The following is a 15,260-nucleotide window of genomic DNA, read 5'->3' on the forward strand; positions in this document are numbered from 1 at the left end:
ACGACCGTATTTTTGGCCACCCGTAAATACTGGCGTAAATACGGGTCCTTGGACGTATTTGACCCGTATTGCACCAGTATTTACGGACCCGTGCCAGTAAATATGGGTCTGGTGTCACCCGTATTCCACCCGTATTTACGGGCACGTTTTTGGCTGCAAAATTGCACTGCACTAATCGGCAGCCCCTTCTCGCTATCAGTGCAGGATAGAGAGAAGCGGCAGCCCGTACCGTAATAAAAGTAAAAGAAATTCATACTTACCCGGCCGTTGTCTTGGTGACGCGTCCCTCTCTTGACATCCAGTCCGACCTCCCTGGATGACGCGGCAGTCAATGTGACCGCTGCAACCAGTGATTGGCTGCAGGGGCTGTAACGTCATCCCAGGAGGTCTGACTGGAGGAAGAAGCAGGGAGTTCTGGGTAAGTATGAATGTCTTTTCTTTTTTTTTTTTACAGCTATCTATATTGTGATCGGTAGCCACTGTCCAGGGTGCTGAAACAGTTACTGCCGATCGTTTAAATCTTTCAGCACCCAGGACAGTGACTATTTACTGAAGTCGCCTAGCAACGCTCCCGTAATTACGGGTGCACACACGTAGTCACCCGTAATTACAGGAGCCCCATAGACTTCTATGGGCTGCCCGTGCTGTAATTACGGCCTGCAATAGGACATGTTCTATCTTTTTCAACGGCACGGGCACCTTCCCGTAAGCATACGGGGAGGTACCCGTGGCCAATAGAAGTCTATGGGCCCCATAATCATGGGAGTTTTTTTACGGTCGTGTGCATGGGGCCTTACAAGCAGGTTGCAAACTGAATATCAAAGTTCTGACGCTGATTGAAGGAAATTGCTACCTGAAACGTACTCATATGCTGGCTAGTGCAATGAGCGCTGATTAATGAGACTGCTCGTGGATTGGTGCTCGTTAGTCCCACACACTAGCTCCTTGTATCTGGAGCAAACGTTCGTTTCTCTGATTTCTGGTCCCCATACGTTCGTTGTTGTGTTGGCAGCATGTCTCCCTGTTTATGTAGGGGGATGTGCTGCTGACAATGATAATGCTTTTGTGGTGGTTTTTTTCTGTGTTTTTTTTTTAAACTATATCAGCAGATGCATGAGTGTTTGCTTGTTCATCTGCTAATTGGTGCTTTGTTTACATGGCCATTTTCTCACTTACCCTCCATGACAGCACCACAGGAGGTAATGGCTCTGCCTCTAATTGGTACAGGAGACAACACTAGAGGTTAAAGAGGCTCTGTCACCAGATTTTGCAACCCCTATCTGCTATTGCAGCAGATAGGCGCTGCAATGTAGATTACAGTAACGTTTTTATTTTTAAAAAGCGAGCATTTTTGGCCAAGTTATGACCATTTTTGTATTTATGCAAATGAGGCTTGCAAAAGTACAACTGGGCGTGTTGAAAAGTAAAAGTACAACTGGGCGTGTATTATGTGCGTACAACGGGGCGTTTTTACTTCTTTTACTAGCTGGGCTTTCTGACGAGAAGTATCATCCACTTCTCTTCAGAACGCCCAGCTTCTGGCAGTGCAGACACAGCCGTGTTCTCGAGAGATCACGCTGTGACGTCACTTCCCCAAGGTCCTGCATCGTGTCAGACGAGCCGGCACCAGAGGCTACAGATGATTCTGCAGCAGCATCGGTGTTTGCAGGTAAATTGATGTAGCTACTTACCTGCAAACGCTGATGCTGCTGCAGAATCAACCGTAGCCTCTGGTGCCGATGTGGCCGACACGATGCAGGACCTGGGGCAGGAAGTGAGTGACGTCACAGCGTGATCTCTCAAGAACACGCTGTGTGTCTGTGCACTGCCAGAAGCTGGGTGTTCTGAAGAGAAGTGGATGATACTTCCAGCTAGTAAAAGAAGTAAACACGCCACGATGTACGCACATAATACACGCCCACTTGTACTTTTGCAAGCCTCATTTGCATAAATACAAAAATGGCCATAACTTGGCCAAAAATGCTCGTTTTTTACAAATAAAAACGTTACTGTAATCTACATTGCAGCGCCTATCTGCTGCAATAGCAGATAAAGGTTGCAAAATCTGGTGACAGAGCCTCTTTAAATAGCTGCCTCCCTTACCCTCCTTGGTGGTTTTTCCTGTTCCTATTGGGTAGTAAGAGGCTGCTGCAGGCTGATCTCATGTCAGTTGGGTAGCCTACTTTAAAAATAAATCACCAGTCAGTGAGTGGTCCTGTCTCACCTCCACTTTTAAAACACTGCTCCCGTCTTCCTTGCACTTGTGACACCATTTGTATCTCCTGTGCCTTTGGGTAAATCTGAGGTGAAAACAATGTGCTGGCTCTGGTTCTCCCTGAGGTTTCGAGCTGGCCTCTTTACTTGTGAAACAGGAATCCCTCTGCTTCTCAACGCGTGCGGTCGATGGTGGAATGCATGTGTACACTTCTAGAGTGATGTAGTTCTGGTGCAGATGCCCTGCTGCTGGCGCCGGCATGGAATAGGCTGCAGTTGCAGAGTGGCCAAGAGCAAGTAGAGGAGGAGTGGGATACCGATTGATAGTCGTCATTACGCTAGTCCTGGTTAAAGGTAACCTGGAAATGAGGCGTCTTTCACTTAGGTGGGACTGGTTTTGTGTCACTCCTATGTTGCCTGCGCTTAGTATAAGAAACCTGCTGCCATACCTCGTGTGGTGGAACCTAGCGTGTTTCCCAACCCAGTAAGCAATATTGGCCAGCAGAAATAAAAGATTTCCACTGGATGAAGATGCATGAAAATGGATGGAAGTTCCAAAAATTGTCGTCCAGGTTGCCAAAGTGGGAAAAAGGACTATCTTACCCTTTGAAGATTCTTCACACTTAAATGACCTACTAGATAGAAAGGCTGACCGCCTATTAAAAAAGTAATGGGAAACTTCTTTGGCCTTACTACAAGTAAATATAGGGACCACCTGTGTTGCAAGATCCATCATAGATAGTTAGATGTTCACTTAAGAGAAGGGACCCCTAGAGAGGGAATAATCGCTTCCATTCTGTTACTAACTAAGGCAACAGGTTTTCTAGCGGACGCTTCAGCTGAATCCATGGGGATCGCTTCTAGAGCAGTAGTGCTTTCTAAAACAACTAGAAGAGTACTCTGGCTAAAAATGTGGACAGGGGACCCTCTGTCAAAACCAAAACTATGTGCTATCCCCTTTCAGGGGAAATATGTGTTTGGGCCGGACCTAGATTATATCTTAGAAAAGGCTTCCGATAAAAGGAAGACCCTTCCGAAACCTAAAGTTCCAAAGAAAAAGCAGTCCATTCGTGGTCAGTCACAAAATTATAGAGGAAAAGGCAAAACCGGTCGATGGAGCTATCAAAGGTGGAGAAGGAAAAAAAATATCTTCCCTAACGAAAATAGACCATACCATGATAAACAATGACTCCAAGATTGTGTGGGGGAAGAATCTCTAACCACCTTGTACATACAGTGGAAGGTGATAACAAAAAAAAACTGGATTTCTTCCATAGAGGAAGGGTTCAATATACAATTTATCTCCTATCCCCCCAGAAATATGGTTGTGACGTCCCTTCAAGATTCTTTACAAAGAATAGCGCTAAGAGAAGGTCTTCAAAATATTGTTAGGACAGGAAGTTATTTCCTGTGTCCATAGAAAGAGGGTTAGGTCACTACTCCCGCCTCATTCTAGTGAGGAAACCCAATTCATCCTACAGGATAATCCCAAATCTCAAACCCTTAAACAGATTTATAGTTTACCACAAATTCAAAATGGAATCTATAAAATCCTCAATACCTCTGATAGGTCAAGATTTTATGATGCTTACTATCACATCTCTATCCATCAGAAGTTTCAAAAATTCCTAAGGTTTACCATACTGGAAAATAAAAAAAGTAGTACATTACCAGTTCAGGGCCCTCCCATTTGGGATATCATCAGATCCCAGAATATTCTTAAAAGTGATGGTGGAGATAGTGGCCTTTCTCAGGCTTCAAGGTATTCAGATCATTCCTTATTCAGACGACCTTCTCTTAGTTGACCCCGATGCTACTTGCCTAAAAAATCATATCATCCAGACACAGCAGATCCTGGTTGGACTATAAATATAAAAAAAATCATACCTGTTCCCTTCAAAAAGGAATGTTTTTCTAGGGATTCTTCTAGATTCCCACAGGAGAAGATAATTTCGTTAAAACGAAAAATAACTTCGCTACTACAACAGAGACAAGTATCCATGAGTATGGCGATATCAGTCCTAGGGTCCATGACATCTTGTATCCAGACAGTAGCATGGTCTCAAGCTCACTCCAGAGAGTTGCCAGACCTAATATCACAGCGGAACAGATCTCCTCTCTTCCTAGACAGAAAGATCCTACTGACAAAGTCAGTAAAAATCTCTCTTGTGGTGGTTAAAGACCAACAATCTGAAAAGGGGAATCCATTGGCACCAGTATCATGTAAAAGCTATAACTAACGATGCAAGCAAAAGAGGGTGGAGAGCAACACTAGAGTGAGGATCTTTTCAGGGAGTCTGGCCAAAGCAAATAAATCATTACTCGTCAAACGTCAGAGAATTAAAAGCAGTTCTGGAATCCTTGAAGGTAACAGAACATCATATCCAAAATTCTCATGTGAGGATTTATTCGGACAATATGACAATTGCATACCTGAGACATCAGGGAGGCACCAGACAGAAAAACCTACAGATCCTAGCGGGCCAAATATTTTCTTGGGTAGAGCCTCGGGTACTATCCCTCTCAGCTCTCCACCTCAAAGGTTCCTCCAACATCCAGGCAGATTTCTTAAAGAGGCTCCGTCACCAGATTATAAATGCCCTATCTCCTACATAATCTGATTGGCGCAGTAATGTAGATAACAGTGTTTTTTATTTTTAAAAACGATAATTTTTGAACAAGTTATGAGCCATTTTAATCAGTGACCAATCCGCATCATACACTTCTCATTGTTCCAGCCCAGCTTTTTTCACTGCACAATCACACTGTGCTGTGGATCATGCTGGGCTGGAACAATGAGAAGTGTATCATGCTGATTGGTCAGCGTCATACACTCCTCTGTACAATGCCCAGTTGGTAAAAAGTAAAGACACAGTTAACCCCTTAAATGCGGCGACCGATTGCGATCGCAGCATTTAATGGGTTTGAAGCATATCGGCAGCCCCTACTAAGTGATTGTGGGGGCTGCCGATGCTTGTTGTGGCAATCGGAGGCCAGACAATGGCCTCCGGGTTGCCATGTACGGAAGCCTAGGAGGAGCAGCCGGAGGCTGGTCCTCCGAGGCTTCCTGTCAGTGTGACTGTCACGTCACAATGACCGTTAGAATACATTACACTACGTAGGTAGTGTAATGTACCCTAGCAGCGATCAAAGCTGCAAGTCTAAATGTCCCCTAGTGGGACATGTAAATAAAGTTAAAAAAAGGTAATAAAAATGTTTTAAAAAAAGTGTAAATATAAGTTACATAAACAAAAAATGCTTTTTTTTTTTTCCTATAATAAAATTAACATGTTAAAAAAGTACACATATGTGGTATCACCGCGTACTTAACGACCAAAACTGTTATTTTTCTCGCACGATAAACGCCAGAATCGCTATTTTTTGGTCACCACCCCTCCCAAAAGAAAGAATAAAAAGTGATCAAAACATCGCCAATAGTACCAATAAAAACTACAATCCGTCCCGCAAAAAACAAGCCCTTACACAGCTTTTTTTTACTAAAAAATAAAAAAAGTTACAGCTCTCAGAATATGGGGACACAGAAAATATATTTTTTTATAAATAAGTGATTTTATTGTGCAAACGCTGCAAAACATAAAAAAACCTATATACATATGGTATCGCCGTAATCGTACCGACCCGCAGAACAAAGTAAAATTTTTATTTTATAGCGCACGGTGAACGCCGCAAAAAATAAACTAAACTAAAAATAAACGCGACGCCACTGAACACTATGGCAGAGCAGGGAGGTTTCTCCCCGCTCTGCCATTAAACAAAAGACATGTATCCCCTCTCCACAGGAAAGAGGATACATGTGTGATCGCTGGCATTGATAGGGGTAACGGGGGACTGAAAGTCCCCTGAAGTTCTCCATCACAAATCTCGTACTTCCGGGGTCTGTGTCGGCAGCTCCGTAGAAATGAATGGAGCGCCGGTCTCGCTTGTGCGCATGCGTGACCAGCACTCCTTTCATTTTTATTGAGCTGCGCAGCCATACAGCCCCCTCTGTAGATATCTACAAAGGGGGCTGTATGGCGTTATCTACAAATGGGGCTGTATGGCGTTTTCTACAAATGGGGCTGTATGGAGTTTTCTACAAATGGGGCTGTATGGCGTTATCTACAGGGCTGTATGGCGTTATCTACAGGGCTGTATGGCGTTATCTACAGGGGCTGTATGGCGTTCTCTACAGGGGGGCTGTATGGCGTTCTCTACAGGGGGGCTGTATGGCGTTCTCTACAGAGGGGGCTGTATGGCGTTCTCTACAGAGGGGGCTGTATGGCGTTCTCTACAGAGGGGGCTGTATGGCGTTCTCTACAGGGGGGCTGTATGGCGTTCTCTACAGAGGGGGCTGTATGGCGTTCTCTACAGGGGGCTGTATGGCGTTATTTACAGGGGGCTGTATGGCGTTCTCTACAGGGGTGGCTGTATGATATCTACAGAGGGGGCTGTATGGCGTTCTCTACAGGGGGGGGCTGTATGGCGTTTTCGACAGGGGGTCTGTATGGCGTTATCTACAGAGGGGGCTGTATGGCGTTATCTACAGAGGGGGCTGTATGGCGTTATCTACAGAGGGGGCTGTATGGCGTTATCTACAGGGGGGGCTGTATGATATCTACAGAGGGGGCTGTATGGCGTTATTTACAGGGGGCTGTATGGCGTTCTCTACAGGGGTGGCTGTATGATATCTACAGAGGGGGCTGTATGGCGTTCTCTACAGGGGGGCTGTATGGCGTTCTCTACAGAGGGGGCTGTATGGCGTTCTCTACAGAGGGGGCTGTATGGCGTTCTCTACAGAGGGGGCTGTATGGCGTTCTCTACAGAGGGGGCTGTATGGCGTTCTCTACAGAGGGGGCTGTATGGCGTTCTCTACAGGGGGCTGTATGGCGTTATTTACAGGGGGCTGTATGGCGTTCTCTACAGGGGTGGCTGTATGATATCTACAGAGGGGGCTGTATGGCGTTCTCTACAGGGGGGGCTGTATGGCGTTTTCGACAGGGGGTCTGTATGGCGTTATCTACAGAGGGGGCTGTATGGCGTTATCTACAGAGGGGGCTGTATGGCGTTATCTACAGAGGGGGCTGTATGGCGTTATCTACAGGGGGGGCTGTATGATATCTACAGAGGGGGCTGTATGGCGTTATTTACAGGGGGCTGTATGGCGTTCTCTACAGGGGTGGCTGTATGATATCTACAGAGGGGGCTGTATGGCGTTCTCTACAGGGGGGGCTGTATGGCGTTTTCGACAGGGGGGCTGTATGGCGTTATCTACAGAGGGGGCTGTATGGCGTTATCTACAGGGGGGGCTGTATGATATCTACAGAGGGGGCTGTATGGCGTTATCTACAGGGGGGCTGTATGGCGTTATCTACAGGGGGGGCTGTATGATATCTACAGAGGGGGCTGTATGGCGTTCTCTACAGGGGGCTGTATGGCGTTATCTACAGAGGGCTGTATGGCGTTATCTACAGGGGGCTGTATGGCGTTATCTACAGGGGGCTGTATGGCGTTATCTACAGGGGGGGCTATAAAAAAGGCACTATCTACAAGGGGGGGGTTGTGTGACACCCAGGGGAGGGGGGGCCCCAGTCAAAAGTTTGCTATGGGGCCCAGTCTTTCCTAGTTATGCCCCTGATTGGGCGCCATTTATCAGTGCGACACCGGCCACATATCTATGAATTATTATTTATTTACCCCATTATTATACCCTCTTATTATGCCCTGATGTACTCTGCCCAGCTTACATATGCCCCCACATTATAAACTGAGATACCAGCAATACCCAAAACAGAACTACTAGCAAACCACATATATGGCATTGCCATACCCGGGAGAAACCTCTTAACGTTTTATGAGGTATTTGTGTTCAGTGGCACTATCTGGGCACAAAATTTTATGCACTAAAATAGCATATCAGTGGGAAATTGCCATTTTCACTTTGAACCATCCGCTGTGCATTAACCACTTTGCGCACTATGACTTAATAGCACGTAATAGTGCGGGGGTTGATGTATGGAGGCGGCTCACGTGCTGAGCCCGCTCTATACGCTGCGGGTGTCATCTGTGTATTACAGCTGACACCCGGGACTAACGAACAGGTACAGCGATCGTGCGGTTACAGAAGCCTGTAAAAATAAAAATATACTGCAATACATTTAGTATTGCAGTGTATTGTACCAGCGATCCAATGATCGCTGGATCAAGTCCCCTGAGGGGACTAATAAAATCTGTAGAAGAATTAGTTATTAGTAGTGAGAATATTTTTTTTTAAAGTTAAAAAAAAAAAACTTTTCCCATTTTTCTTCTAAAGTAATGTAAAAAAAATGAACGAAATTGGTATCGTTACGTCCATAAAAGTCCGAACCATTTCAATATACCATTATTTAATTCCCACGGTGAACACCAAAAAAAACATTAATAATTTAAATCGCCAAAATCGCTGTTTGTTTTGTCACCTTACCTCTCAAAAAAAAATTAATACAACTTTTGAATCACTTTTTTTATGTACCAAAAAATGGTACCAATAAAAACTATAGCTCGTCCCGCCAAAAATAAGACCTCCCACCGCTCAATTAACCGAAAAATAAAAAAAAAGTTACGGCTCTCAGAATGTGGTGAAACAAAATAATTTTTATTTTAACCAATAGATTTTTCTTTGTAAAAGTAGTAAAATATAAAAAAACTATATCAATTTGGTATCACCGTAATTGTATTGAGCCGCAGAATAAAGTTTTAGTTTTTATCGCACGGCGAAAGCATTAAAAACGAAACCCCCCAAAAAATGGAATCAGATTTTTTTCCAATTTCATCCCACAAAGAATTTTTTTGCCGTTTCCCAGTACATTTTATGGTACTTTTAAATGCTGTCAATAGAAACTACAGCTCCTCCCGCAAGAAATAAGCCCTCGCACCACTCTACTGACGGAAAAAGAAAAAAGTTATGGCTCTTGGAAGGCGGAGAGTGAAAAACAAAAATTAGAAAGCAAAAAATGGATCAGTCCTGAAAGGGTTAATTCATTTCTAATTAAAAAAACTTATGACCACATGTGGTGTATTTGCAAACTTGGGAGAAATTGCTTTATAAAAAATGGTTGTTTTTTTCTCCTTTATCCCTTGAGAAAATGAGAAAATGCAACATTTTAGTGGAAAAAATTTTGATATTCATTTTCGTGGCCTAATTCTAATAAATTCTGCAAAAGACCCGTGGGGTCTAAATGCTCCCTATACCCCTAGAAAAATTCCTTGAGCTTTTTTCCAAAATGGGGTCACTTTTGGGGGGTTTCCAGTACATCGCAAACGCGACATTTCACCGAAAACCAATCCAGCAAAATCCGTGCTCCAAAATTCAAATGGCGCTCTTTACTTTCTGAGCGCTGCCATGAATCCGATCAGCAGTTTATTAACACATATGGGGTATTGCCGTAATCAGGAGAATTTGCTTTACAAATGTTGTGGTTCTTTTTTTTCCTTTTTTCCTTGTAAAAATTTCTCTTTTTTCAGAAAAAAAGTAGATTTTAATTTTCACAGACTAATTCCAATATATTTTGCGAAAAAACTGTGTGGTCAAAATGCTAACTATACCCCTAGATAAATTCCTTGAGAGGTGTAGTTTCCAAAATGGGGTAACTTTTGGGGTGTTTCCACTGTTTTGGCACCACAAGACCTCTTCAAACCTGACAAAGTGCCTAAAATATATTCTAAAAAAAGGGGGTCCAAAATCCACTAGGTGCTCCTTTGCTTCTGAGGCCTGTGTTTCAGTCCATTAGCACACTAGGGCCACATGTGGGATAAAACCTTCTGTGGTACAAAAAAAAAATGTATTAGAAATGAATTTTGGCAAAAAAATAAAATTTGTAAATTTCACCTCTACTTTGCTTTAGTTCCTGTGAAACACCTAAAAAGTTAAAACACTTTGTGAATGCTGATTCGAATACCTTGAGGGGTGCAGTTTTCAAAATGGGGTGATTTATGGGGGCTTTCTTATATATAAGGCCCTCAAAGCCACTTCAGATCTGAACTGCCCCCTGTAAAAATAGCCTTTTGACATTTTCTTTAAAATATGAGAAATTGCTGCTAAAGTTCTAAGCCTTGTAACGTCCTAGAAAAATAAAAGGACGTTCAAAAAACGATGCAAACATAAAGTAGACATATGGCAAATGTTAACTAGTTAATATTTTGTGTGGTATTACTATCTGTTTTACAAACAGATACGTTTAAATTTAGAAAAATGCTAATTTTTGCAAATTTTCTCTAAATGTTGGTGTTTTTCAGAAATAAATAACGAATTTATCAACCACGTTTTTTCACTAACATAAAGTACAATATGTCACGAGAACACAGTCTCAGAATCAATTGGATAGGTAAAAGCATTCAGAAGTTATTACCACATAAAGTAACACGTCAGATTTTAAAAAATTGGCTGCTTCCTGAAGGCCAAAACAGGCTGGGTCCTTAACCCTTTCCCGCTGCAGCCATTTTTCGGATTTTTACTTTTGTTTTTTCCTCCCCACCTTCCAAAAGCCATAACTCTTTTATTTTTCCATCAATATTGACGTATGAGGGCTTGTTTTTTGCGGGACGAGTTGTAGATTTTAACAGCACCGTTTTTTGTACCATATAATGTAGTGGGAAACGAGAAAAAAAATATGTGGGGTGGAATAGGAAAAAAACAGCGATTGCTCAACGTTTTGGGTGGTTTTGTTTTTAAGGCGTTCACCGTACGGTAAAACGGCACGTTAACATAATTCTGCGGGTCAATACGATTACAGTGATACTAAATTTACTACTTTTACAAGGAAAAAACTGATGGTTAAAAATAAAATTTGCGTTTTGTCAACACATTCTGAGAGCCATAACGTTTTTATTTTTCTGTCGATTTTGACGTGTGAGGGCTTATTTTTTGCGTGGCGAGCTGCAGTTTATATTGGTATCATGTTGGGGTACGTGAGACTTTTTGATCACTTTTTATTTAATTTTTTGTGGGAGAAGAAGGGACCAAAAAACAGCAATTTTGATGTTTTTAATTTTTTACGGCGTTCACCGTGCGGCCTAAATAATGATATATTGTAATAGTTCAGAGTTTTACGGACGCGTTGATACCAGTTATGTTAGCTTGTTAATTTTTTTACATTGTGCTTGAAGGAAAATGGGAAAAGTTTTTTTTTTTGAGCTTTTAATTTTTTTAAATTTGTTTAAAAAACTTTATTTTACTGTTTTTTACTTGTCCCCCTAGGGGTATTTAACCAGCGATCGTTAGATCGCTTGCACTATATACTGCAATACTAATGTATTGCAGTATATCGCGTTTCAGACCGTCTCCTAAGAAGCCCTGCCGGAGGCAGAGCATCACAGGAGTACAAAGATGGCGGACCTGGGGGACTTCGTCAGGCCCCCAGGCAGCCGTGCCAACCAACGGCTCCCCCCGATTTTGCCGCGGGGGGGCTGTTGGGACGTTACAGGGAGTCTCCCCCTTGTTTTTAGTCATTTAAATGGCGCGATCACTATTGAAAGCGGCATTTAACGTGTTACCACACAGCCGACACACTCGCTCTATGGAGCGGGCTCAGCCTGTGAGCCCACTCCATATTCCCCCACCCGGCGTGCGCCGTATATATACGGCGGATGTCGGGAAGGGGTTAAGGGGCTAAGAAACTAATTAGCATAAATGTAAAATTACTCATAACTTGCACAAAAATGATCGTTTTTCTAAATAAAAATTACTGCTGTTATCTACATAACAGCGCAGATCAGATTATGTAGGAGATAGGGCACTTCTAATCTGATGACAGAGCCTCTTTAAGTCGAAAGTACTTAGATCCAACCGAGTGGTGCCTAAAACAGGAAGTCTATCTCCACATAACCCGGAAGTGGACTTATTCACAAATCAGAAAAACTCCTCTTTTTTTCCCTAAATCCAAAGGAAAAGAGTTTAGGGGTAGATGCATTGGCTCACAATTGGGGATTCCAAGTGGCTTACGCTTTTCCTCCGATCCCCTTTATACAATACAAAAGACCTTACAAAAGATCAGTTAGTGAAAATAAAGGTGATATTAATTGCCCCCCTTTGGCCAAAAAGAGCCTGGTTTGGACTATTAACCCCTTAACGCCGAAGGACGGATATATCCGTCCTCAGCAGCTGCTAGTTCGCGCAGGAGGACGGATATATCCGTCCTGTGATCGCGCGGGTACTGACAGTTTACCCACGCGATCAGCGGCAGGAGCACGGCTGTTATACACAGCCTGGCTCCTGCTGCAACTGCCGGAATCGAAGCACGCGCCGATTCCGGCAGTTTAACCCATTAAATGCCGCTGTCAACAGTGACAGCGGCATTTAATGTGTTTGACAGAGGGGGGAACTCCCTCTGTCTCCCGATCGGCGCCCCCGCAAACAAATCGCGGGTCGCCGTCGGGTTTCCATGACAGCCGGGGGTCTAACAAAGACCCCCAGGTCTGTCTTCAGCATCTGCCTGTTAGGCGATGCCAGAGGCATGACCTAACAGGTTGCCTGTCAGTTTTACACTGACAGGCAATAATGCTTTGGTATACGAAGTATACCAAAGCATTATATATGCGATCGGCATATCGTATAGTGAAGTCCCCTGGTGGGACTAAAAAAAAAAAAGTAAAACCGTTAAATAAAGTTTGTGAAAAAAAAAATAAAAAAAATTACAGTCAAAGTCAAATAAAACTACTTTTTTGCCCCAAAAAGTGGTTTTATTTAATAAAACGGTCAAAACAAATCACACATACACATATATGGTATCCCCGCGATCGTAACAACTTGACCAATAAAATGAACACATTAATTAAACCGCCGGATGAACGGCGTCCAAAGAAAACGCAAAAAACAACGGCAAAATTCTCTCTTTTCTCCCATTCCCCCCATAAAAAATAAAATAAAAGTTCATCTATAAGTCCTATGTACCCCAAAATAGTACTAATGAAAACTACACATTGTCCCGCAAAAATCAATCCCACGTACGGCCACATCGACGGAAAAATAAAAAAATTACGCCTCTTGGAACGCGGCGATGCAAAAACAAGTAATTTTTTTCTAAAAGGGTTTTTATTGTGCAAACGTAGAAAAAACATATAAAACCTTTACACATTTGGTATCCCTGTAATCGTGCCGACCCATAGAATAAAGTTAACATGTTATTTACGCTGCATAGTAAACGGCGTAAATTTATAACGTGAAAATTAATGCTGGAATAGCTGCTTATTTTCAATTCTCTCCTAAAATAAAGTTAATAAAAGTTAATCAATATGTTATAAGCATCTAAAAATGGTACAATTACAAAATACAACTCGTCCCGGAAAAAACAAGCCCTTATACGGCTATGTCGACGGAATAAAAAAAGAGTTACGACTCTTGGAATGCGACCGTGGAAAAACAAAAAATAATCCTTGGTCATTAACGTGCAAAATGGCCCGGTCATTAAGGGGTTAAACAGTCTAAAACTAGCAGAACCATGGATAGTACCAATATGTCAGGATCTGCTACATCAGGGACCATTCCTATATACAGACCCTCAAAAGCTTCAACTAGCAGCTTGGCTTCTGAAGCCTCCATCCTAAAATCAAAAGGATTGTCTGAAGGAGTAATAAATACGCTACAAAAGAGTAGAAAAGAAGTGACCAATGCAATATCTTACAAAGTTTGGAAAAAAATGTTTTCCTCGTGTGGGGATGAGAAACCAAATATTCTTTATCCCAACATAGCAAAATTCTGGACTTCCTTAAAGGAGGTCTTGAGAAGGGTTTAATACCAAGTATGCTAAAACCACAGATATCTGCACTGAGCTCATATTTCGATCAGGATCTTGCTTCCCATAGATGGATCAAAAGATTTTTTGTAGAAGCCTACAGGCTATCACTAAAGAAGATTCTAGTCTCCACCTGGGACCTAAATATTGTGTTAAATGGACAAACTTTACTCCCATTTAATCTCCTACTGAAATTAGGAGACTATCTTGGAAAGCATCTCTGCTAGTGGCCATTACTACAGCACGCAGAATAGGAGAAATTCAGGCATAAGAAAACCATATCTGAAAATTATGGAAGACAGAATAATTTTTTATTGGTATTAGAATTTCACATGTCCCAGGAAATTGTACTTCCATCCTTCTGTCAAAATCCTAATATTAAAAAGGAAGAGAAGTTTCACTCATTTGATGCACGCAAAATCATACTCAAATATTTAGAATTGACGGATTCTTGGAGGACAGATCAAAATCTCTTTGTCCAGTTCTGGGGGTCAAATAAAGGCAAAAAAGCTTCCAAAACTACCATCGCAAGCTGGAATAATAAAGAAATCATAGAAACGTATCCGATCCAAGATCTTAATCCACCAGAAAATCTAAGAGCTCACTCCACTAAAGCAATGTATGTATCTTGGGCGGAAAGAGGCAATGCTACCTTGGACCAGATCTGCAAAGCAGTTACTTGGTCTTCCGTCCATACGTTCACTAACCACTACAGACTTAATTTGGCTTCCGTTGAAGATCTTTACTTTGGCAGGAAGGTTCTTCATGCCATAGGTAAGTGAGAAAATAGAATTAAACTTACCAGTAATTTGGTTTCTATGAAACCCTCCATGACCGCACCCTGAGTTTCGCGCTCATATTATTACTTATAAGTGATCAATGTGATTATGAAGGAATAAGTATGTTGAATCACGTGGGGCATGGCTTGGCATGTAGTGGAAACAGTCGCATGAGTCTGTAGCTCCGTAGTGATCTCGTGCCATAGCTATCCTGACCTTATCCTGATCTTCCAATATTATGTCCAGGAGGTCAGGGAGACGGAGGGCAGTCAGGCGGAAAGCAATGAGTCCAACAAGAGGACAATCGGCGGCTGAAAAGCTGAAGGAGTACGCTAGGAGTGAGACACAAGATGACGGCCGCACTCCTGAGACACAACGTGCTGCTAGCACTGTATCCTCTGCCAGCACAGCCACAGATGCTGAAACAACTCCGGATCGCACTTTGACAGAGGTGACTAATAAATTACTGGCGGTGATAGCAGCGTGTAAGACCTCTGACTGG

The sequence above is a fragment of the Rhinoderma darwinii genome, chromosome 3, assembly GCF_050947455.1.
Source record: "Rhinoderma darwinii isolate aRhiDar2 chromosome 3, aRhiDar2.hap1, whole genome shotgun sequence".
Lineage (NCBI taxonomy): Eukaryota > Metazoa > Chordata > Amphibia > Anura > Rhinodermatidae > Rhinoderma > Rhinoderma darwinii.